Source organism: Ambystoma mexicanum, chromosome 1p, assembly GCF_040938575.1.
Source record: "Ambystoma mexicanum isolate Mex_15411 chromosome 1p, UKY_AmexF1_1, whole genome shotgun sequence".
Classification (NCBI taxonomy): Eukaryota; Metazoa; Chordata; class Amphibia; order Caudata; family Ambystomatidae; genus Ambystoma; species Ambystoma mexicanum.
In genome coordinates, this window is record NC_090921.1 from 107,449,062 (window position 1) to 107,475,117 (window position 26,056).

Here is a 26,056-nt window from a genome sequence, read left to right on the forward strand (position 1 = left end):
TAGGGTGTGCCATTCTATTGCATTGTATTTGTTATTATGCTATGTAATGTCCTATTATGCTATTATTTGACATGCCAATGCTAGCAGGTCTTGACCTGCATCATGTGCTTTACAAACACGTAGATAAATAGATTGATAGATAGATAGATAGATAGATAGATAGATAGATAGATAGATAGATAGATAGATAGATCGATGGATAGATGGATAGATGGATAGATAGCTAGCTAGATAGATGGACAGATGGACAGATGGACAGATGGACAGATGGATAGATGGATAGATGGATAGATGGATAGATAGATGGATAGCTAGATAGGTTGATAGATAGGTGGATAGATAGATGGATGGATAGATGGATAGATGGATAGATAGATGGATAGCTAGATAGGTTGATAGATAGGTGGATAGATAGATGGATGGATAGATGGATAGATAGATGGATAGATAGATGGATAGATAGATAGATAGATAGATAGATAGATAGATAGATAGATAGATAGATGGATAGACACAGGGATAGATAGATGGATAGCGAGATGGATAGATAGATGGATAGATAGATAGATAGGTAGATAGATAGATAGATAGATAGGTAAATGGGTAGCTAGATAGATGGATAGATGGATGGATAGATAGATAGATAGATAGATAGATAGATAGATAGATAGATAGATAGATAGATAGATAGATAGGTAGATGGATAGATAGATAGATAGATAGATAGATAGATAGATAGATAGATAGATAGATAGGTAAATGGGTAGATAGATGGATAGATGGATAGATGGATAGATAGATAGATAGATGGATAGATGGATAGATGGATAGATGGATAGATGGATAGATAGATAGATAGATAGATAGATAGATAGATAGATAGATAGATAGGTAAATGGGTAGATAGATGGATAGATGGATGGATAGATCGATAGATAGATAGATGGATAGATCGATAGATAGATAGATAGCTAGATAGATAGCTAGATAGATAGATGGATAGATAGATAGATAGATAGATAGATAGATAGATAGATAGGTAAATGGGTAGATAGATGGATAGATGGATAGATGGATAGATGGATAGATAGATAGATAGATAGATAGATAGATAGATAGATAGATAGATAGATAGGTAAATGGGTAAATGGGTAGATATCTAGCTAGATAGATGGATAGATGGATGGATAGATAGATGGATAGATAGATTGATGGATGGACAGATAGATGGATAGATAGAGGGATATATAGATGGATGGATGGATGGATGGATGGATAGATATAGATGGATAGATGGATATATATATATATATATATATATATATATATATATATATATATATATATATATATATATATATGTGGATAGATATATAGATGGATATTGTGTAGCTGTAGGCTAAGCCACAGAATTCTTTCTTATGGCATGCCATGATATTATATTTTTCTATTGTATTATGCTATGGTAATATATGCTTTGCCTACCTATGTTGTGCCATGGTATGCTTTGCCATGCTTTTATATGTCATGGCAATCTATATTATGCGGCAACCTTTTATGTCATGACATGTGCTGTGCTATGCATGCTACAGTTCGGTTATGGTACGCTACGCAGTGCCTTGGTATGCACCATGATTCTGTCTTTTAGCCATCGTGGACGGCTATACTAGCCGGCACAGGCTGGGCACTCGCCTCACTGTGTCTCCTCTCCCATTGGCTGCATTTCAGTGCCTGTGCGTTGCCTGGATACCGTGGTGAGCCTTCGCAGTACACTGAATGCAACTCATTTACATTGGTGGCTTTGTTGGGAGGCAAAAAACCAATCTGCCCCCTTCGTCTGGGGTGCTAATAGTTTGCGCAGGGTCCTTTAAATCTGCCTTGCACAGTGGTCGAAATGTACGAAAAGAAGTAGTGGAACTATGTTCCCTGCTGGCAAACCCCATCACCACGTCCCCTCCCACACACAATACACACCCCCAAACACTTGCACCTGCAGTTTAAGGGCAGGTCCAGTGCAGTGCACTGAAAGTGCAAGTTTCAACTTCTTCCAACACATTTATTTTACAACAAAACCATTCCGGAACGGTTTCTTTTTAAAGTAAAAGTAGAGGAGCACCGCTCCCAATCGCTCCGGCTCACTTCGACCGCGGCGACGTAACACCTGGTATGGCTGCCATTGCAGGGCTATAAAGCAATATTATGTCGTGGTATGTAATACCCTGGCATGTTGTGATATGCTATGCTATGCTATGCTGTGTTTGGTATTCTATGATGTGCCACACCTTGATATGCTACACCATGCTATGTTATATTCTCTGCTTTCCTATACCAGGCTGTTCCATATTATGCTATATTATGCTGTGCTGCTCCCTGATTATATATGTTGTGCTCTGCTATGCTATGTTTCGCTCTTATATACCCTGCTAGGCTATGTTACACTATGCTAAATATGCTATGTTATATTCTCTGATATCTTATACTAGGCTGTTCCATATTACGTGTTATTATGCTGTTCTACTCTGTGATTTTCTATGTTGTGCTCTGCTATGCTGCTTTTCGCTCTTATATCCCCAGCTATGCTATATTATGCTACCTATGCTATGTTATATTCTCTGCTTTCCTATACCAGGCTGTCCATTGTATGCGTTATTATAGGGTACTGCTCTCTGATTGTATATGTTGTGCTGTGCTATGCTTCGCTTCACTCTTATATACCATGCTTTGCTTTGCTATGCTATGTTATATGTTCTGCCTTCTTATAGTAGGCTCTTCCATATTATGCATTATTATAGGGTACTACTCTTTGATGTTATATGCTGTGCTCTGATATGCTGTGTGTTCACTCTTATATACCATGGTATGCTATTTTATGCTACCTATGCTATGTTATATTCTCTGCTTTCCTATACCAGGCTGTCACATATTATGCATTATTATGCTGTCCTGTTCCCTGATTATATATGTTGTGCTGTGCTATGCTATGTTTCGCTCTTATATACCCTGCTAGGCTATGTTACACTATGCTAAATATGCTATGTTATATTCTCTGATATCTTATACTAGGCTGTTCCATATTACGTGTTATTATGCTGTTCTACTCTGTGATTTTCTATGTTGTGCTCTGCTATGCTGCTTTTCGCTCTTATATCCCCAGCTATGCTATATTATGCTACCGATGCTATGTTATATTCTCTGCTTTCCTATACCAGGCTGTTCCATATTATGCTTTTTTTATGCTATGATATGATTGTATATGTTGTTCTCTGCTATGCTGCGTTTAGCTCTTATATACCCTGCTATGCTATTTTATGCTATGCTACATATGCTATTTTATATTCTCTGCTATCCTATACTAGGCTGTCCATTGTATGCGTTATTATAGGGTACTGCTCTCTGATTGTATATGTTGTGCTGTGCTATGCTTCGCTTCACTCTTATATACCATGCTTTGCTTTGCTATGCTATGTTATATGTTCTGCCTTCTTATAGTAGGCTCTTCCATATTATGCATTATTATAGGGTACTTCTCTTTGATGTTATATGCTGTGCTCTGCTATGCTGCTTTTCGCTCTTATATCCCCAGCTATGCTATATTATGCTACCTATGCTATGTTATATTCTCTGCTTTCCTATACTAGGCTGTCGCATATTATGCATTATTATGCTGTCCTGTTCCCTGATTATATATGTTGTGCTCTGCTATGCTATGTTTCGCTCTTATATACCCTGCTAGGCTATGTTACACTATGCTAAATATGCTATGTTATATTCTCTGATATCTTATACTAGGCTGTTCCATATTACGTGTTATTATGCTGTTCTACTCTGTGATTTTCTATGTTGTGCTCTGCTATGCTGCTTTTCGCTCTTATATCCCCAGCTATGCTATATTATGCTACCTATGCTATGTTATATTCTCTGCTTTCCTATACTAGGCTGTCGCATATTATGCATTATTATGCTGTCCTGTTCCCTGATTATATATGTTGTGCTGTGCTATGCTATGTTTCGCTCTTATATACCCTGCTAGGCTATGTTACACTATGCTAAATATGCTATGTTATATTCTCTGATATCTTATACTAGGCTGTTCCATATTACGTGTTATTATGCTGTTCTACTCTGTGATTTTCTATGTTGTGCTCTGCTATGCTGCTTTTCGCTCTTATATCCCCAGCTATGCTATATTATGCTACCTATGCTATGTTATATTCTCTGCTTTCCTATACCAGGCTGTTCCATATTATGCTTTATTATGCTGTGCTGCTCCCTGATTATATATGTTGTGCTCTGCTATGCTGCTTTTCGCTCTTATATCCCCAGCTATGCTATATTATGCTACCTATGCTATGTTATAGTCTCTGCTTTCCTATACCAGGCTGTTCCATATTATGCTATATTATGCTGTGCTGTTCCCTGATTATATATGTTGTGCTCTGCTATGGTTTGTTTGTTTTAAATAGTCCAGAACAAGGTCTGATGTGTGAAGGGCCACTACCTAGTTGGTGATTAAAACAAAGAGGAGAAAATCATTTTTGGTAGTAGGAGCTTTGCGTCACACACGGAAGAGATAAGATCTACTGTGCACTGTCTCCACCCCTACTTGCTTCTGGCCTTTTAGGTTAACACGAAAAGTGGACGTATATACTCGCTGATGAGTGACAGTCTTCTCGCTATCCCTATTAGATAGGCGGCGCCCCACCAGCCCCCCTAGGGAGAGCTTCGCCCCATAGGGCCCGGGTGTTCTTCTTAGCAGGGACAGTTTACATGTCTGTTTTTGTGTAGTAGATATTAGTATTATCTCTCTGCAAATTATCTCTTCAAGTGCCGTTCTTTTGTGGTAAAAAAGTGCTCTGCTATGCTATGTTTCGCTCTTATATGCCCTGCTATGCTATGTTATGCTACATATGTTATGTTCCCTGCTATCCTATGCTGATATATGTTGTGCTCTGCTATGCTGCGTTTTGCTCTTATGTACCCTGCTGTGCTATAATTTGGTATGTTTTGCTATGCTATACTAGGCTGCAATATTGTATGCATTGATAGGCGATGACATGATATGTTTTGGTTTGAGATGCAGTGCTTTATGGAACGCTACCATGATGTTGGGGCATTGTCCCTGGCCTTCCTTGGATTTGAGGCTTGGGGGGGGGGGGGGGACTTGATGCCTCCTTTAGCCAAGTCCAAACACCAAGGTTCAGGTGAGTGCAAGTCAGAAAACGCACGAAACACCTGGAATTAGTAGCGGGAGGGCCGAGCTCAGGACCTCTCACCAGTGGAATAATGAGAGCAGCCATGAATGTGGTACAATCAGCAATGTTTGGGTGTGAATCACAAGCAGTTTAGGAAGCTTGAACAGAGGTGTGGCCTGTGTAAATAACGGAGTGGACTACAGAGGTGTGGCCTGTGTAAATAACGGAGTGGACTAACGGAGGCGGTCGCGTTTTCGCACCTGTCAGGAAAGGGTGCAAAATCTACTTAAAAGTGATGATGCTCACTGGGAGATGTACCACGTGCCACTGCCATATTCATGGGCCTTAGGCTATTTGCTCCATCTAAAACATTGGGGGCCAGGTTACCGGCAGGGTTGTCCAACCCCAAGCCTCGAGAGCAAGATCCATGTCGGGTTTTCACAAAACCCCTCGTTAATATTCATGAGATACATTTGCATACAATGATTCTAAATGTATGCACATTTTTCCTCATGAATATTAATGTGGGATATCCTGAAAACCCACAAGATTCCCGGCCCTTGAGGCCTGGATTTGGACAACCCTGCGAGAGCGGAAAATGCAAGATAGCTTTGCGTTTGTGTTGTTAATGGGTGCACATTGGAAGTTCCCCGAGCTTCGCGTGTGTGGCTTTTTCTGGCTGAGAGGTTTTGTCTCTTGAGGGGGGCCTTGTGTGCCCATGCTGGAATGATGCACCAAAGGTTTGGTATGCAAGTTGGTTGTCGAGGTGTAATGTTGTGTTGCTTGAAGCTGTATGAGAGGACCATCACATTGCTGTGTGCGGGCGGCATAGTGGATCTGTGTATAGAGCGTTGAGGATGTTATCTGATCCAATCGTGGATGTCCAGTGCATATTTGAAGCTCAACCCCTCCAAGACGGAATTCCTATTCCTCCGGATGAATAAAAAAAACCCATACATACAGACCTGGCAATTATCCATGAACTATGAGGGCTTCACACCCGAGCTCTCCCCCTGCACCAAGTCCCTCGGGTTCCACATCGACAAACACCTCTCCTTCAAGACACACATAGCTTAGACATCTCGGCTTCATATCAGCTCTCTCTCCTGCAGAAAGTTAAGTCCTTCCTCCCCCCGGACATCTTTATATTCACTGTTCAAGCTCTGGTCCTATCTGACTGGAAAGGGGCAATGTACTCCTCGAAGGACTCCAGTCGTCCTCTCTTGTGCCACAGACAAGTGTCCTACACTCATCAAGGGTCTACGCAGATACGGCCACAACACCTTGGCCCTCATCGACCTTCTCTGTCTCCCACTGCAGAAACAAATCACCTCCAAGTCTTGCTGCATCATCTATAAGGCAGTCTCCTTGAGTTAGCCAGCTACCTCACAGAGAAACTTAGCATCTCCGGCGGACACGTACCATCAGAAGCCAGGACACATGCACACTTGAAATTCGCTGCTGCAAATAGGAAAGGACCAGAAAACAAGCCTTCTCTGCCTACAAGGTTATGGAACCTCCTCCCCATCAGGATCAGACTCCCTCCCAAGCTCCTAAAATTCAGAAAATAACTCAAGACCCACCTCTCCAAGGAGTGTCTCCTCCTTAAAACCTAGGCCATCACGTCACCCCTGGCGGCACCTGAATTGCTAGACGCCACCCATCCCTCTCCTCCCGCACCGCAGTACAGCTGTACCCCTCCTCTGTGACCCTCTGTATCCTAACCCCGCTGTATATCTGTTCTGTTGTTACCTCTGTAAAGCTCTCCCTTCTGCATCTTAACTGTTGTGTACCACTGTAAAGCACTGCGTTATGCATCTGTACTGTTGTACACCTCTGTAAGGCCCTGAGTTATGCATATGTACTGTTGTAAACCTCTGTAAAGTGCTCCGTTATGCATCTGTTCTGTTGTACACCTCTGTAAAGTGCTCCGTTAAGCATCTGTATAGTTGTATACCTCTGTAAAGCGCTCTGTTGCTTTTCGAAGCTTGGCCCGCACTCAATGAATACCATAATTATAATAATTCATAATATTATTATTAATAATGACAATAACAATAATAACGAGGATGCTAGTGAAAGGAGTTTGCAGAGGGCCTAGTAGGTGTTTTTTTAGTGTGTTCATTTGATGGGGCGTGCTGAAGAGTCTTGTGGATGTAACCTTCCTGTACAGAACTTGCAAGGAGATGTCCTGGCCATCCTGACAGTGGCGTGGGCATAGTGTGCCATGCAGGAGTGACACAGACCACCCTCATTGCTCCAGCGTCCACCTTCACATTCTGGGCACAGCTCAACTGTGTTCAGAGCAGTTTTTCTTGTGGATAATGAAGTTACATATTTGCTTTTTTAACACACAGAGAATATGTAAAACTATTTTGTACAACTGCTCTTATTATAGTTATGTGTGTCACTTTCGTTATAAATAACCTATCATATCATATCATATTATATCATTTCATATAACACACGTTTTATTTAGTAGATGTGTTTGTCCCTGGATCCTTCCCCTCACTCCTCAAGCACTCCATTGTGCACCCTCTCCTCAAAAAGCCTTCTGCCGACCCTTCCTATCTGGGTAACTACCACCCTATCTCCATTACCCCATTCCTGGGTAAACGCTTGCAGAAGCTGCTCCTCTCCCAGCTCATCCACCACACTGAATCTGTTGGCCACGACCCCTAGTTTGGCTTCAGAGAGAGCAAGTTTTGAGACTCTAGCCGAATGTCTGCAGCAGTAATGGGCAGGGGGTGCCTATGGTCTTGGTCATGTCCCTTGAGAGGTGCGAGCGGTGGGTGATTGGAAGGGGGCGGTTGCTAAAAGCTGAATGTTGTTGGAAGGAGGGTAAGGACAAACTAAGGGAGGTCATTTAAATGTATTTCTTTTCATTGTGTTTTCATCAGTCTTGATAGTACAGTTGTTAAACACAGCCAGGTGGGGCAGGGTCACTAAAGGAGCGGGTGATCTGGGGCCCTGGTCCCCTTGCCCCCAGGAACAGCCATCTGCGTACCAGAAAGGCCACCCTTCCTGTCCGGCCAACCACCGTCCAATCTCCATTACCCGCTCCTTGGGCAAACTCTTGGAGGAGCTGGCCATCTCCCAGCTTATCCACCACCCTGAATCTGTTAGTTGTCTCCACGACCATCAGTCTAGCTCCAGAGCTGCCAGAGGCAGGGAAACTGCACTTCTGAACATCCGTGAAGACTTGCTCTCTAATCTTGATTCAACTCTCTTTCTGTTCTCCTCCTTCTTGGGCTTTCCTCTGTATTTGATACGGTCAATCATGCAACCCTTATAAATAGGCTCTGTGATACCCTTAGCATCACTAACCTGGCACTGGACTGGTTGACCTCCTTCCTCTCTGACTGACCTTCCCAGGTTCAACTGGGCCCTTGTCTCACCTCCATCTCGCTCTCCGCCTGCGGTGTCCTTCAGGGCTTTAGTCTCTCGCCTTGGATTTTCAGTATCTACCTGGCCCCACTAGCACATTTGATCTCCACCTTCTCTCCTAATTTCCAGTGTTATGCAGCTCTCCTTCAAGCTTCCCTCCTCTGCCTCTGCCTCTTCCTTGATCATTCCTGATTGCCTGTCTGCTATTCAGGCATGGTGCACTGCTAATGATATCTGCTTTAATGGCGGTAAGACTGAGATCCCTCTCATTGGGACCCCTGCTTCCTCCTTCCCTCCCACTCTCTGGATGCCCTCCATGGGCCCCCTCCGCTCACCCTTCTGTGAGGCAAAACACCTTGGTGTCATCTTCGACTCCTCTCTCTCCTTCTCTCTTCATATCACTGACCTTGCCAAGAAGGCCCACTTTCAGCTGCTCCTCCTCAGAGGCATTCTCCCCTTCCTCAGCTTCTCCCAGAAACTCAATACCTACAGAGCGCTGGTCGTCTGTAGGCTGGACTTCTGCAACAGCCTCGTCCTCAAACTGCCTTCATCCTCCCTTCGGCCCATCAACTAATCCAGAATAGGACTGCAAGAATTATTTTTGGCCTCAAGCCCAGGGGCCACATCTCTCCAGCCATAACATCTCTCCACTGGCTCCCAGTTGCTGCGAGGATCAAGTTCAAGACCCTCTGATTCATCCACAAGGCTTTCTGGGGCCTGGGACACTGCTACATCTAACTCTCTCCCTCCCTAAATACCTCCCTGCTAGAGCCCTTCGGTCTTCTAGCTCCAACTCTCTGCAGATCAGACGCTTCTCCAAGCAGAGAGTGGGGGGTAGATCGCTCTCCTCCGCAGGTGACCCCCTCTGGAATGGCCTCCCTGCCCCTCTCAGATTTAGTCGGATCTCCTGAAATTCCAGAAGCTTCTCAAGACCTTCCTTTTCTCTTCCTCCTTCCCTCTCCTACTCCCCTGCTAATGTCCCCGTCTGCCTGGTTCCTTCAGATTCTTATAGGGCACCAGACCCTCCTCGTCCAGTCTACCCCTGCACTTGCTCTCCCCTGACCCCAGACCCCTCAACCTGCACTTGCTCTTCTGGGCCCCACCCTCCTGCACTAGCCTGGCTCGGCCTGCACCACTTGAGCCCTTCCAGCCCCTTATCTCGTGCTTAGCTAGTGGACCTTGCTTCACCTGCACTCACTGCATTCCCTTGGCTCTGTCCCCGTCCCCCTTCCCCCGCACGTCTTGTTACTGCACTTGCATGATCGAATGTCACAAGGCCTAGTAGGACCGTTTTTGATTTTATCATCCCTGTGCCCCATCCTTCTTTCTTGTTGCGCATTGAAACACATTGATATGATATGACATTTATAATGCGCCTATACACAAGTGTTTCAAGGCGCGACGAGGCAAGGGGGGGGGAACAAAGGGAGGACAGGCAACGATCCTACTAGGCCAGGTGTCATTCAGATTGCGCAAGTGCATTGGAAGGGGGGGGGAAGGAAAGTGCGCAGGGGGAGGGGAGAGGGGAAAGTGCAGTACATGGGAAGTGGAATAAATAAGACACATAAAACAGCCAGCTAGTGGCAAGTGCAAGGAAGTGCAAACGTAAGTGCTGGTAGGGGGACTGAAGGGATACAGAAAAACAGTCCCCAAGTTCAGGGGTTGCCAGGGAGGCAGTGCAGGTGGGTAATTGGCGGGGCCTGGGCCAGAGATCAGAAAGGGTGGCCAGGTAACCAGTGCAATTTCAGTCAGGAGTTCAGCAAGGGAGGGGAGGAGAGAAAGCAGAAGCAAAGAGAAGGGTTTTGAGGTGTTTCCGGAAATGGGGATGGTTCTCCTCAAGTTTCAGGGAGGCAGGAAGGCTGTTCCAGAGAGAGGCCCCTGCCGAAGAGAGTGATCTGCCACCAACTCGTTGCTTGGAGAAGCGACTGACCCTAAGGGAGTTGGAGGCAGATGAGCGAAGAGCTCGAGAAGGAAGGTATTTAGGACGAGAGAGTTGAAGGTATTGCAGCCCAGACCCCAGAAGGCCTTGTGTACAATGTAGAGGGTTTTGAACTTAATCCTCACAGCCACTGGGAGCCAGTGCAGAGATTTCAGTCCTGGAGAGATACGATCCCTGGGCTTGAGGCCAAGGACAAGTCTCGCAGTCCTGTTCTGGATAAGTTGCAGAGGGCGAAGCGTGGAGGCAGGCAGGTTTAGATAGAGGCTGTTACAGTAGTCCAGCTTGGAGAGGACCAGGGCTCTGGAGACAGTGAGCTTCTGGGGGAAGGAGAGGAAAGGAAGAATACCTCTAAGGAGGTGCAGCTGGTAGTGTGACTTCTTAGAGACGTCAGAGATGTGAGGGGAGAAGGAGAGTGCAGAGTCGAAGATGACCCCGAGGTTTTTAGCCTTGCCGGTTGGAGTGGGAGGAGGGCCAAGAGAGGCCGCCAGAGTGCTGCAGGGAAGCAGGGAGTGGGTGTGCCGCTGAGTAGAATCTCGGTCTTACTGGCATTAAGGCAGAGGTTGTTGGTGGCACACCATTCCTGGATGGCGGACAGACAGTCAGAGATGAGAGAAGGAGAGGAAGAGGCCGAGGGTAGCCTGAAAATGAGCTGGGTATCATCCGCATAGCACTGAAAGTTGGGACAGAGGGCGGCGATGCGGTGGGCAAGGAGTGCCAGGTATTGGTTGAACAGCCAGGGAGAGAGGTTAGATCCCTGGGGGACACCACAGGTAGAGACAAAGATATCGGAGAGGAAATACCCAAGTTGGACCTGGGAGGGCCAGTTGGAGAGGAAAGAAGTCAGCCACACCAGAGCCTGACCAGTGATACCCAGGTTATCACGGAGACGGTTGAGCAGGATGGCATGGTTGACAGTGTCAAAGGCAGAAGAGAGATCAAGCAAGATAAGAACGTAGGCGGTGTTAGAGTCGAGGTTAGTGAGCAGGTCTTCACGGATGTTCACGAGAGCAGTTTCCTTGCTTCTGGCAGCTCTGAAGCCAGACTGATGGTCATGAAGACAACCAGCAGATTCAGTGTGGAGACTGAGCTGGGAGATGGGTAGTTTCTCCAGGAGTTGCCCAGGAAGGGAGTGATGGAGATTGGGCGATAGTTAGCCGGGCAGGAGGGGTCGGCAGAGGGTTTCTTAAGAAGAGGGTGCACAAGGGAGTGCTTCAGGGGGGAGGGGAAGACTACAGTGGCGAAGAAGTGATTGCAGAAATCCGCCAGGGCAGGAGCCAGGGAGTCGGTGTGATCCTTGATAGTTTTGGAGGAACAGGGGTGAACCTGTTTCGACAAGACTTTCATAGATCGGTCTTGTCTAGAAACCTCATCTGGAGAGAAAAGGGGAAAGGCCGAGAAGGAGGGAGGAGGGGTGGCTGCAGAAGGGCCAGAGGAAGGGCACAGAATAGTGGGAGAGGGTCGAGAGGAGGAGAGTGAGGACAGGATGTCCTGAGTTTTTGAAATGAAATGAGAAGCCAGTGCCGTGCAGAGGGCCTGGGAAGAGACAGGAGAGTAGAGACTGCGGCAGGATTGGCCAGTTCCTTGCAGATTTTAAAGAGTTTGGCTGAGTTGTTAGATGCGGCAGAGACGCGGGCTTGGATATGAGCTCTCCTCTTGGTGTGGACGGAGAGCCGGTATTGCCTTTGCAGCAGGCGGCAGGCCAGTTTGTCAGAGGATGAACATGAAGCACGCCATTTCCTCTCGGCAACCCTACACTTGCGTTTTAGGGTGGCGAGGTCTGAGTCATACCAGGAGTTACACTTGGCTTTGGGCTTCAGGCGGATTCTCATGACGGGGTCAAGGATATCGAGAGTATCAGATACAGAAGAGTGGAGCATGGAGAGGGCTGTGGCAGGGTGAGAGTCAGCCAGGGAAGGGGCAGGGGGGAGAAGGTGGCGGCGAAAGCCTCAGCTGACACGTGCTTCATGGGTCGGGTGACCGAGAAGGTGGGTGGCAGTGACGGAGGTGGCTTGGCCTGCGGGGTGGGGAGGGTGAGGTGGGAGGATAGGTGAGAGTGGTCACTCCAGGAGAGAGGAGTGGAGAGAGGGACAGAGAGGGGAAAGTCTGAAGAGATCAGAACAACAAGAGTATGCCCTGCAGAATGAGCCGGGTCAGAGGGGAGAATGGTGAGTGAGAGAGAGTCGCAAAAGAGTTCAGAGGGGGGACAGGAGGCATCCAGGTGGATGTTGAAGTCTCCAAGAAGGAGGAGTTGAATGGTAGAGGACAGTAGTGAGGAGGAGAGGTCCGCCCACTCAGAGAGAAAGGAAGAAATCTGACCAGGTGACCGATTGATAGTAGCCACAGTAAGGGAATGGCTAGGCGAGAGAGAGAGCCTGCAGACGAGGCATTCAAAAGAGGAGTAGGCCTGTAAAGGAATGACAGAGGCAGGAATCCACTCAGGGAAGATAAGGGCTACGCCACCACCAGAGCGGTTGGGCCTGGGCGCAGAGAGGGTCTTGTAGCCATCAGGTAGGAGTGTGTCAAAGCTGGTGACAGAGCTGGCCTTAAGCCATGTCTCAGTGAGACCGAGGACATCTACGTCAAGTTCTTCAAGAAGGCGGCAGATATCAGAGGAGTGTTTGACAGCAGAGCAGGAGTTAAGAGTGGCAATGTGGAGAAGGTTGCCCTCCTTGAAGGACTTCCGGGAAGGGGTACAGATCAGAGGTACACCCTGTGGAAGTGTAGAACGCGCCCGAGAGGGGGCAGAGAGGGAGGGGGAAGGCAAGGTAGCCAAGGAAAGGGGGAGGGGGCAGCAGGAGAACAAAGGAAGTTGATGAGGCGTGGAAAGCATCTATCAAAGAGATGAAGGTTGGCCTGAGGGCCTTGGACCAAGACGGTCCCATTATAGTACACATTAATGATGACATTAGAGGATAGGAAGGAGGCCAGGAGGGCGTCCCAACGGGTACCACCATTAATTGGAGAAGAGGAGAAAGGAGAGAGAACAGAGACCATATGAGGGGTCAATAGATCTGGTGAAGGAACGACAAAGAGGATGTCGGTAAGAGTTTCCTTGGAGGAGGCACTGGTGTAGGTGTCGGCGATAGGGAGGCCTGGGTTGGAGACCAGGATGTCCTTTTAAAACTTTTTCCTACCAGACTTAGTGAGGAGAGCAGGATAGTCAATAGAGAAACAGGAGGGGGGTCAAAGGGGTAGACAGACAAGACAGAGAGAGGCAAGTGTGCAGGAGAGTGGGACAAGACAACGGCACTTAGGGGGCGAGCGTAAGAAAGGCACCGAACATTCTAAGGCAGGAAGGAAGACAACCCTAAGTTTGAGAATCCTAAGGAGGGAGAAAGGGCCTAGGTTTCACAATGCAGTTATAGTGGTGGTACCGTTACAAGCAATTTAACGCCACCTAAATTTGAGAATCCTAAAGAGGCAGAAAAAGGCCTAGGTTTCACAATGCAGTTATAGTGGTGGTACCGTTACAAACAATTTAACGCCACCTAAATTTGAGAATCCTAAAGAGGGAGAAAAAAGGTCTAGGTTTCACAATGCGGTAATAAAGGCAGGCAGATTTTTGCACGTAGAACAGCAGAGGTTTACAGCTAGTGAGCGGAAGGAGGAGTGAGCAGGAGGTCGAAGGGAGAGGGCTGGCGCCTGGCGTCCCCTGCGGACACCTGCAGTCACACACAGGAGCCGCCCTTTGCCCTTGACTGTCTACATTGGAGGAAAGGACTCTGCATTGTTGTGATTTTACATGTCGACGTCACCTTGGAGCTTCGGGAACATGGCTCTGATAGCCAGTGCCCGTGCACCAATTTCTGCAAAACACTAGGGGTTGTTCTTGATGATGAGTTGACCATTAGACCGCTTGTTTCCTATATTCGATCCTCCTGTGGTCTCATCTCCAAGTTGCTTAATTCTATCCGCCCATTCCTCACTATCAAGAACTGGATGCAGCTGCCCTCTGCGCTAATAAACTCCAGACTGGACTATTGCAAAAGTCATCTAGCTGGAACAACGTGCTCGAACATTCAAGCACTCCAGGTTGCACAGAATAGCACAGTCTGGGCTATTCATGGCATGTCTAAATGCGCTCATGTGTCTGATGCGCGTAGGACGTTACACTGGCTGCCTGTAAAACATAGGATCACACACAAGATCCTGACATTGTCATTCAGGTGCCGTACCAATGCCTGTCCCTCATACCTAAAGTATCGAGTGAAGACACACACATCAGGGAGACAGCTCCGCTCTTCTGCCTTCGCCCCCTTTGCCCAGCCGAGATACAAGCTGGTGCATTTTGGGGGGACATCATTTGATGTCCAGGCTCCTCTTCATTGGAACTCACTCCCCGGAATTACACGCCTGACTGGGAATCTGGCATTATTTAAGAAGCAGATTAAAACCTATCTGTTCAACCTCAACCCAGGTTAAATCCCGTAATCCCCGTCTTCCTGCCTGACAAATGACTTTTGTTGTCTTGTTTCTGTCTGTTCTTCATGTGCGCTCTGAGGCCTGTGGCTATGGGCATGTGAAGCGTAATAATTATTAAAATAAATAAATAAATAAATTGCTCAGCTGGATTGTGCCGGATTGTGCCACACACTACGGTGCATTGCAGGCTGCATTCTGCTCAGTGGATTTGTTATCCATGGATTGTGCAAGTGACTACTCTAGAGTGGCAGTGTCCCCGCAGTCTAGTCTCTGGCGAGTGCTGAGCATTAAAAACAGTTACAGTTTGTTCCATTTTAATGTCAATGATGAGCTCTTTACCATCTCAATTCCTTCCCACCACTAGGGAACCAGATGTCAGGTGGGAGGCATGGAAGGACGACTTCCAGGACTACATGTGCATCATACATGGCCCCACGTTAAGTAGAGAAAAGCACAGGGCTCTGCTCATGCACAGTTTGGGCTTCGAGGGCAGATGCATTCTTAATAGTTTACAGGCTCTAGTAGTGTCTGGGGTGGGCTCTGGTGAAAGCGAGGAGGTGCCCAGCGCCTACGAGACCATTTTGAAAATGATGGACAAACATTTTGAGAAGAAATTGATTGTACTACAAAGATACTACTTTGGGACCAGAGTTCAGACCATAGGTGAGTCAGTAGAACTCTCAAGCTCTTAGGGAACTGGCCAACAGGTGCAACTTTGGAACTTCACACAAGGAGGAACCAAGGGATAAATTCATCATGAAGGTCAGGGGAAATTAAAATCAGGGAAGAAATTTGGGCTAAAGGTGACCCCAGTCTAGATGAAGTCTTGGACATAGCCAAAAGGATTGAGCACACCATTGCATGTGTTAAGGAACTGGTAAGAAAGAATCAAAGGAACGTGGGGGGTGAAACAGTTAATAGTCTGAGCACAAAGAACATTGGGAGGGCACCAAGGAAGCCATGGGAGCTATACAAAAACTGAGCTTGAAAGGGGAAGGTGCCATCTCGGAGGCTGCTAAAGGAGCCGAGAATAGACAGTCCACAAGGATAAAGAAATGTTTAAGATATGGCAGCACGTTCCATTTTACTAATTCGGGGGAGTGCCCAAGACTCAATGCTGTGTGTCTTCGCAGTGGGAAAAAGCGTCTCTATGACCGATGCCAGAATTTTTCATTAAAAGGCATCAAAGAAATTCCAGTGGAACAGGAGGATGACAGTAGTGAGGAAGAAAGTGTGAAATGGTATGATGAAGGTGTTAGTTGGTCGGTGTGTGAAGTGGGTCGGTGTGTCATAGGATCAGAAGAGATGACAAACCACATGGCAACGTGCTCATAAATGGCAAAGTGGTACATATGTTAGTTGACTCAGGGTCAGACTACATGATTGTTGATTACTGCATATGGAAAGAAAAATTTCGAAGGGACTACGCTGAGTGCATACAGGGGCGTGTGTCTTGAGTTCGTAGGATATTTTCACGCCACTTTAGAGTGCTTGGGGAGGTTAACAGAGGGAAGGGCATGTGTGTCTATGAGAGGGGCAGCCTGCTCGGCTGGTATGAACAGTGCAACCTTGGCATAGTGAACAATCTTGACATACCAGGACCTGTTGCTACAGTCACCAATAAGGAGAACACGCTTGAAGACAGGCTTGAGGACATTTTGAGAGACAGTCGTGGGTGTATGAAAGGATTTTGCCATAGAATCAAACTTAAGAGTGATTCAGTACATGTGGTGGCAAAGGCCAGTTGTGTCCCCGTAGCACTGAGGGATGTAGTCACTAGTGAAAATAAAAGATTAGATAACGAAGGGATTATTGAAGCAGTGGAACCCTAAGAGTGGAACCCTCATCGTGGGTTTCACTGGCGTGGTTGTCAGGAAAAGCAACGGGAGCATTAGTCTCTGTGTAGACCTTCGATGCCTCAATAAGTGTGTTGTTGGGGACATATTTCCTCCTGCCAACATAAGAGAAATGGTGGGTCTGACTGCAGGTGCCAATTGTTTTAGCACTTTAGATCTCGCTTCAGAGTACCACCAGATGGAGCTTCACCCGGTGTCTAGAGACTACACCATCTAATGCAGAAAGGTACGTTCAGGTTCAAACGCATGCTGTTTTGCCTGGAATCTGTGTTTTTCCAACATATGATGCATACTGTTTTGGGGGAAGTTAAAGGAATCATGTTTTTTCAAGATGATATCCTGATTGACGAGCGAGGGAGTATCCCCTGGGTAGGGGAGCCTGGGGTTGTGCTTAGGGAAGTACCCCAGGTGAGATGCGGTACTCTACTGCAGAAGAAGAAGAAGAGAAGGATGAAGTCCGTGAGATCTTCTTTGGTTATTCCACAGCTACCTCCCTTCCGACCAAAGATGCTCCCTTAATAAAATCCTGTCACGCCCGACAATTCTGATAAACCAACTAAGAACCCTGTTACCCACAAAAACCACAGCTCCCAGAATCATTGTTTTCCTGTTTTCCGTCCGCATACTCCCAAATGTTCTTTTCCACGTCCCTATGATTATTCTTTCCCATACACCCAATCTACCTTGACAAAACCCTACAAATCCCGTACCACTGATTGTCATTTTCCAAACTCTCAAATGGCATTTACAAAACACTACCATTCACACAATTCCCCCTGTTCCTTTCACAATAATAATCCCCGTCAGTCCTGTATGTTTCATGCACCCTCTCCATGTCATCATTCTGAATTAACCAAGAAAACCCAGTCTTTTAATACCTTTTTTCCATCTTACCATGTAGGATACTCAGATACTCTAATCCCCACCCACTTTTCTGACACAAACACTTTCACACACCACGGAAGACAATGGACCAAGTCCAAACCTGTTTACCTGACATGTCCCAACCCAAGGGCCAGGCAGAGTCAGGTAATTGACCAGAATTGCACACACCTGACGGCCCTTTCCTTTCCCCACAGGGATAAAAGATGGAGCACAAGAGCACCAGGCGAGCAAGGCAAACCGCACGACATGAGAACTAACTCACCACGGAAGTTCAAGAGGCGGAGAAAGACGGCGCATGTTGAGAGGATACCAAGAGGAGAAGTGACCATGACCTTATCGACAGAGACCCTTGAAGCCTCAAGAGAAGGAATCTTAAGACTGTGAACAATACCAAGCGTGTGTTCCAGCAGATGTCAACGGTACCCGGGCACCTCCTCTGCTGACAGCCAAGCCGGGGAGAGATGCATTGCCCAATGGTACCAGACTTGACTCTACAAGACAAGAAAGCAAAGGAGTTTGTCACAGCCAGTGAGTCAAGGGGAGAGCCGACAAAGAGACCGAACTGTGATGAAAAAAGAAAGTAGCAAGCAGCTAATTGAACACTGAATAAACAAAGAACTGATTGCTTATTGAAAAGGGGAATGCCAGCATAAGAGAGTCAAACACCACGTGGGTGTTCACTTGAGAAACGCAAGGCGATTACCCTGCTATTGAACTACAGTAACCAGAAGGCCTTGGGAGAAAGGCGAGATGAGGGGTCAAAGTGGTCATACTGGGGTTGTGTCAAATCCTCCGTATAGTCGAAAGTCTTTGACCGACAGATCATTGGGAAACTAAGGGAAACGAGGCCCGCATTGTAAAAGTAGTACACAATTAGTGCATGGTAAAGGTTGGCAAGAGTGAGCCCGGCGAAGGGAAGTCCATATTGAATTGTTTGACAAAACATTAAGACTCATGAGTTAAGAGTTTAAAGACATGAACATTGTGTTTACAGGAGTTAACCCGGTGGAGGGATGGCCACAGAGAACTGTTTTGGAAAAGGGCAAAACCTGAAGAACTGTTTAAAGAGACATTTAGTATCTTTTGAATACAAAAGCATTGTAAGGCGGGGAGAAGTGGACTGTCCCCTTTAGCATTGGGATCCGAGCCCGGAAGAGGGGGACCCAGGGGTGAAGCCTTCACACAAAGCTATACGTGGAACAGAACCTTTGTGTTCGTTAGTTGAAAATATCAGGCCCTCGAAGGCAATTGACTTTTTATTGAAAAGAGACTTAACCATCGTTGAACCTGATGAGCTGGATTGAAACTGTTTGCTTGTGCTGGGAAAGCTTGAGTGTCTGCTGTGCTCAGGAGACCTACCTTGTCCCGTGCTGAAAATGTGGGGAAGAGAGACCCCTGGCAATCACATCCTGACTTATTTTTTGTGAACACTTCCTTCTTTATTGAAAACCCTATCCCACACTATTTCTGTAATTAGTTGTAGGGATTTGGCAATCCTTTTTTTTTTTTTAGTATAGGCCTCTTTACTTTGACAAGACGCCACAAGGACTGCCTTATTTTTCATTTGATGGTCCAAGCTTGCTACCATCTTAGATTTAGGTTTAGGTTAGGCGTTGTTCCACCCTGCATATACAGTTCAATAAACACCCTTGAACTGTGATCATGTGTGTCTGTCTTTACTGTTGCCACCATGAGTTCCTCACATGTCTTACTTACCATGCTCTTGTAAGTAGTACACCTCATTTGGTAAGATCTCAGGTTGTCCCATTCCAGGTGAAGAATAATCACCAGTCTTGGCTTCTAGACACACATCATGTTGAATTCTGATACCTGTAAAGGAATTGGAAATGACATGGGCTAACAATGACGTGACTTGATTTGAGAGCACTATTTCAGCTCAGGGGGCAGAGTTTCTCTCAATTACTAGCTTTTAGAATGTATACACTGTAAGGAAGTCATGGTATCAATAGTAAGACAGGCACAAGTGACCACAGTTTGAGGGTGTTGATTGAACTTCACCAAGGGTGTGATAAACACCTATCTAATCCTAAATCTACAGATGGGAGCAAGCTACGACCATCAAATAATAATAATGCAGTCCTAGCGGAGTCTCGTCAAAATAAAAGGGCCTATACTAAAAAAACATATTGCCAATCCTTACCTCTAAATACAAATAGTGTGTGGGTAGTGTTCATGAAAAAGAAAGAAGTGTTCAAAAACATTATACGTCAGGATGTTCAGGCTGTTGGCATCCTTTCCCCACGTATTCAGCACGGGACACGTCGGTTCACTCAAGCATAGCACACTCTCAGTCTTCTTCGGCACGAGGACACAGTTCCGTTACCAGCATCAGGGACTTCTTTGCACTAGTCTCTTAAGTTATCAAAGTCTCTTGATTCAGAGGGCCTTATGTACCAAAACAAAAGAAATGTTCCTTTCCTCTTACAAGAACTCAAGTCAGATGATTCACTCTTCATCTTGGATCCCCCTCAGCCAGGCTCAGGTCCCTTTTTATACAACAATCGTTAATGTTCAGAGAATATCCATTCTCGGGTGGCCCACGGTTCACCCCGGATCCCACTCAGCCTGATTCTTCCTCTTATACAATTAGTCTACCTCATCCGGGCTTGGACCAACTGCAGTTCATAATTGCTATCGAAGACCTTTGAATGTGCACAGGATTTAGCTTGACCCATTGCAGGACGCCTTCGATTCCACAATTCACAATTTCCATTTACCACCTCTCCGTTGGATACCTAACAGAGACCTTCGAATGAGCACCCGCGTGGTGCCGGATCACTCTGTATATAGTATCTTATCTTGGCTTCAAAGGTTCAGTCTCCTTGGATGTTCAATTATATTTTCGTCGCTCATAACATACGCTTCACACACTGTTCTCTTGAGATTTCTTCATACAATGTTGCTGCTTGTAACCTTGGTTCTAACACAGACCAGTCTGCTATCAGTCTCCCCGACTCACCGGCTATGCTGTCTTTACTGGCACTGCTTTGTTGTAGGGGACAGTACCACAGTGGCAATCCCTTCTTCCCACCTTGGCTATCGATGTGGGAGAGCCCCGGGCAACTCTGACACACAATGAACGTTTCTTCAGCTTTAATTCCAGGTCTAATGTTTCTTATTCTCGAGGGCTCGTGAAAGTAGTGTTTTTTTCTCCAAAAAGGTCAAGGGAACTTCCCTCGTTGCTACCCTCTCTGGTCTATGCGTCTTTCTCCTCGTATTAAACTGCCATCTAGGAACTGATGCTTCCTAGTGTGTTTTGCCTTGCCCAGAGTGTGCTTTCGTGCTCCGCTTTTATACGTGTGGGGAAGTGTGATGGGTGTTAGGTGTGTGCAATGATCAGTAATTGCCTGACTCAGCCTGACCTTTATGTTGGGACATGTCAGGTATACGGCTCGGGTGTCTGTCTGTTTTCTCTCCCAGTGAGCTATCCGTGAGAAAGTGTTTGTGTCGGGAAAAGGGAGGGGGGGAGGAGGAAGTTGAGTTCCTAAGTATCCTACCTGGTAGGTTTGGGAAAAGGTGTTACATGGAAGAGGATACTGCGTCTCTCCGTCCTGTGTCCCACTCCCACTCCTCGAAGACTGCTCATCCAGGTGATCCTCCTGCACTGGTCCACCCCCAGGAACTGGATCCAAAAGTGATGGCTGTGTCCTGGCCACCTGGATGACAGATCCCTGGGGACTAGTGGGTGAGACACTTTCTGGTTTCTCACAACACTTACCCATTGTTTTGACCTTCCACCACTCACAATCCCATGGTAAACCTACAGGACAAAGTGGCAGTAACGGTAAACAAATGTGACAGCATTTCGGCACATTTACCACCCAATTGCCTTCAAACTCATAATGTGACCCATTGCATATAAAACAGTCACTAGGCCTCATTACGAGTTTGGTGGTAATTAGGCAGTAAATATGCAGAATTACTGGGAAACTTGTTTTTGACACTCAGTCCTGTGGGTTGTTGAGACTCGGTCCTGTGGGTTTACCAGAAGATTACGAGTGATGGAAGGGCGGTGTTAATCCCCATTTTGGAAATCCACAGGGCTGAATGTTTATTCCGCTGTTTTAAAGTGGAGGTCAAACTTGTGTGGAATAAATGGAAGTAATACTGTTACCACGCCAAAATGGTGGTAATGGAATTACCACCCTCTTTGAGTGGTATTACCATAATTTTTTACTGAACAACCAATTGTGCAATGAGGCTCCCGGTCACATACTCTGTTCTTACAGAGTCATGCACAGTGAAGACAACAAACATGGCAGAAGGGGTAGCTCGGGGTTAACGCGTTTGTCTTGGCAGCAAGACAACGCAGCACAACACGGGTTTGAATCCCGATCCTGCGCTTAGAAATCAATCTCTGGTATTAAGCGCGTTATAAAAGAACAATAATAAAAAAGAAGGGTGCTTTATAAGGCCACATTGCATTACATTAAATAACCTCCTACAAGTTCATGCTGTCCCACAGGTCCTCCAATTTGATGCTTTAGAATCTGAGAATCTGGACACCGTCAACTTAGAAGTTTTGTATCCAAGCACACCTCAGCATACCATCATAGCAGCATATAACAATGCCTAACATAGCATTAGTATAGCTTATCATCAGCATAACATTGCATAATATTGAATGGTAGCACAGTAGAGCAGAACATGGCATAGTTTACACATAAATATCATAATGGAAATGCGCCCGGAGACCATGAAAATGGCAGCGGTGCACGGTATATAACACTATAACATAGCATTGCATACACTGGCATTAAATAGTATTACATGAAGTATATGGCATCGTAACATGCAGCACAGGATAGCACATCTTAGCTTAAATAACATGAAAACGCACCATGGCATAGTATTATAGGAGATGCCATAAAATACCATTGTATAAGACACCATGGCACTGGCTAAGATACTTGTACATGACAGAGGAGAACATGGCAAAAGACAGAGCACTGGGGCAGAGCTGTCGGGTTGAGGGTCTATGCCTGAACGTGCCACATGATTCAGCGGATGACCTCAGAGCACACAGCTCTGGTGGTTTGGCGTCTTTTTATAGACTGCAACCTGTAAGAGAGGAGGAAGTTGGTCTCAAGCTGCCTGGCATCATCATGTTTGGAAAAACCTAATTTCTCTTCCTCGCCCCTCCCCCAGTGGCTGCCCAACTTCCTTCTTATTAAAAACAGGAAATGGTGACTTCTCATTGCAATACTCAAAGCCACCATTACAAGAGGACCAAGATCCAGTAAGTGCTAGCAGAGGCGTCGCTAGGAGGAGGCTAGGGGGGTATAGCCCTGGTTCTTCTGGTTGTAGCCCTGGATAGAAGCTCAGGGGATACAAACAAAAGGCTAGCTAGCCCCTGGGTCCAGACAGTCCCGACATAAGCGTAGCTCTGGATCCTTTCCAGACCTAGCAAAGCCCAGACTTCGAACACTTAAACAGAGTTCTTCAGCATTGCCATCTAACATAGGGTTTGAGGCTCGCAGAATATAGTGCCATGAGGCTCCTGAAGGTCAATAAAATGGCAAACATGAGTAAACTCTTCCGCTGGTTGGAGATTTTTCAGCATTTTTCAAAAGGAAGGAATTAGGACTTTCATCCGTGCAAGTGTTTCCTGTATAAATACCCACGAACTGAGGTGTCCCAAAACTAGTGTTTTGGATTTATCGACTTTTTATTTTTTATTAAACGTGATTTAAATGGTTGTACAAGTTACAACCTTTAATCACAAGTTCATCATTCGATGCGTCATGGAGAGAAACAGTGCTAAAAAAAAGATGAGTTCATCAAGCATCGGCCAGTTTTCCTTGAATAACAATTAACAATTTCACCAAGACCAAAGTTATTGAGGTTTTTTCGCCTGACAACATCATCTTCCAGCATAGTGCTTTGGGTCGGTGCCCATATTTGTTTATCACAGGAGTCATTAGAAGCTCTCCTTGTGGTAACAAGGCCGTGCAGCCATTACCAGATGTTGCAGATTTTCGATCGAATCCTATTTGTTACTTAGTCTACATCTGGTAGAGTTTGCATCTAGGGTTCGGCGCCAGGCAGTCTCTTTCATTTTTAATAGGCCCAAACGAAACCTGAAGAATTGGTCTCGTGAAAACCAATGCAGAAATAATTGGAGATAGCTCGGTAACAAGTTTGGTTTCTTGCAATCTTCCCATGATTTCCCCTAGACTTCATATGCCAATCTTTCTTCTTCTGTTCTGATCCAGCCTTGAGTGTTTGAAACAATTAGAGATGAAACAAAGTTGCTATTTTTGGTGAAACATACGTAACATTTATTTAGGAGTTTTGAAAAAGGTGGGACCGTTTATAAAAATAGATTTATTTTTAAACTATTAAGCAGTTTCAAAAGAATTTTGATTAACATTTTCATTTGGAGTTTAAAATAAAAATTGGAATTAGACGTTGAAAAGGTATTTATACCTAAACAATGCTAATAAGTGTAGTCTTAAAAAAAGTTATTCGAATTTAGTTAAATATTAATGAATATTTAAGAGATTAACATTCTGAATTAAATATTGCTGAAGATATTTAAGAGACTGATAAAAGTTGGAATTGTTTATGAATATATTTTAAACAGCAAAGGAACTTAAGCATAGTTTAAATATATGCTAGCGTTTAAAGGTATTGTCAAGTAAAACGTTATTTGTTTTTGTCTGAAAAAACATTTTTAGAGAAGAACCACTTCTCCTACAGCCTATTACAAGTAAATGAAAATCAGGTAAGGTGTATCGTACACAGGAAGGAACTGGAGTCAGACCACATGTTCTTACAAGTTGACAAAACAGGGTTTGAATTTGTTCTTTTTTCCCCTAGTTGGCAGGTTCAGTTTTCCCGCTAGTATCACAATGACTAGCTTTAATAATACTGTAACTCCAATAACTGTCGCTCCTCTACTTCTAACTCCCTCAGGGTCAGTCATTTTTCAAAGAAACGAGCTGGGGGAAGATCTCTGTCTTCGGCTGGGGTCTCCTTTTGGAACAGCCTCCCGGCCACCCTGAAACTTGAGGAGAACCATCTCTGGTTCCGGAAGCGCCTCTCTTCTCCCCTGCTGACCCTGTTTTTCTCTCTCGGCACCGTGCACCTGGCCACCCTCTGTCCTTCGGGCCCAGGTACCTGCTCACCCTGCCTGCCTCCAGCACTGCCCTAGGGCCACCCCTTGCACTGGGTTTCTATATCTGTACCCATACAGTGCCCCCCTCTTCTTCTGCACTTATCAGATATACACGATCTGACTAACCTTGCACTTGCCACTTGCTGGCTGCACTGCCACTTTTCACTGCCTTATTTATTTACTTTATTCTGTTCTCTCCTCTGTTACGCACTTTCCACTTCTCCCACTCCCACGCACTTTCCCCCTTTTTCCCTTTTCCATGCACTTGCGCGTTCTTAATGTCGCTGGGCCTAGTAAGTTTGTTGTTTATTTTGTTGTCCCTTGTTCCCCTTACTTTGCTTGGTCGCGCTCTGAAACACTTGTGTATGAGCGCGATATATATAAAATATCATATCAGCCGATTTCGTCTTCTCCCCACATGGTGTAAGGAATGGTAGCAGATAATGTAAGAGACAATGGTCAGCCAGATTCCACAGTTGCTATAACACCTGACCTCCATTAGGGCGCTGCTACCTTATACTCTCAGGATGAGACTAGGAAAACCTAATGAAATGTTATAGGTACAATCCAATTTCAATTTGCAATGTGTACAGAAGCTCTGTAGGCACTTTTGAGGGCTGAAGCTTAGTGAATGAAATACTTATAAACTGTATAACATTATGGCAATAAAACCTGATCCGGTGGACCATATCGGGTGGTAACGACCCGGGGACCAAGTATGCGCTCGGACCTTAACGATGGGCCCCGGCACAAATACCACGTGAAATGGCCGAATGGATCTAGTCTTATTGCCATTAGCACCGCAGGTTTTTAATCCGGGGGCTGAATGCTCTTGCGGCATCCCGTTAATTCAAACAAATGCTTACCAAAGATGGCCGTCATGGAAAAGATGGGAGGCTCCATGTGGAGCCCCTCTTCTATTTCCATGGTGACCGGGAGACAGATCAGTGGTGGTGGTGCCGCCACCTCGACCACCATTAAAACAATCAGGTTAGTGGGCCATGGGGGACGGAATGGAAGGGACCTGAAACCAGAGCGGACGGAGAAGCCGGTGGAGGGAGGGAAAATGGCAGGGCGGATGTGAGCAGCCTTCAGGTTGCTAAAAAATTTGGCTTGGATCGTAGGATTTAACCCGCGATGAGAGCAACCTGATTGATCGGCTCCCCCGCCCCGGATGCTACTAAACATACCACCTCCCTCTTTCACCTAACGAATGCTTGGTGTAGTTCTGACC

At 45.9% G+C, this 26,056-nt stretch overlaps 1 protein-coding gene across 1 annotated transcript in view; it reads left to right on the forward strand.

Moving 5' to 3' along the window:
* The window catches only part of CD68 (CD68 molecule), a 149,305-nt gene that overhangs the window by 95,885 nt on the left and 27,364 nt on the right, over positions 1-26,056 (forward strand). The gene's annotated exons all lie outside the window — the stretch shown is intronic.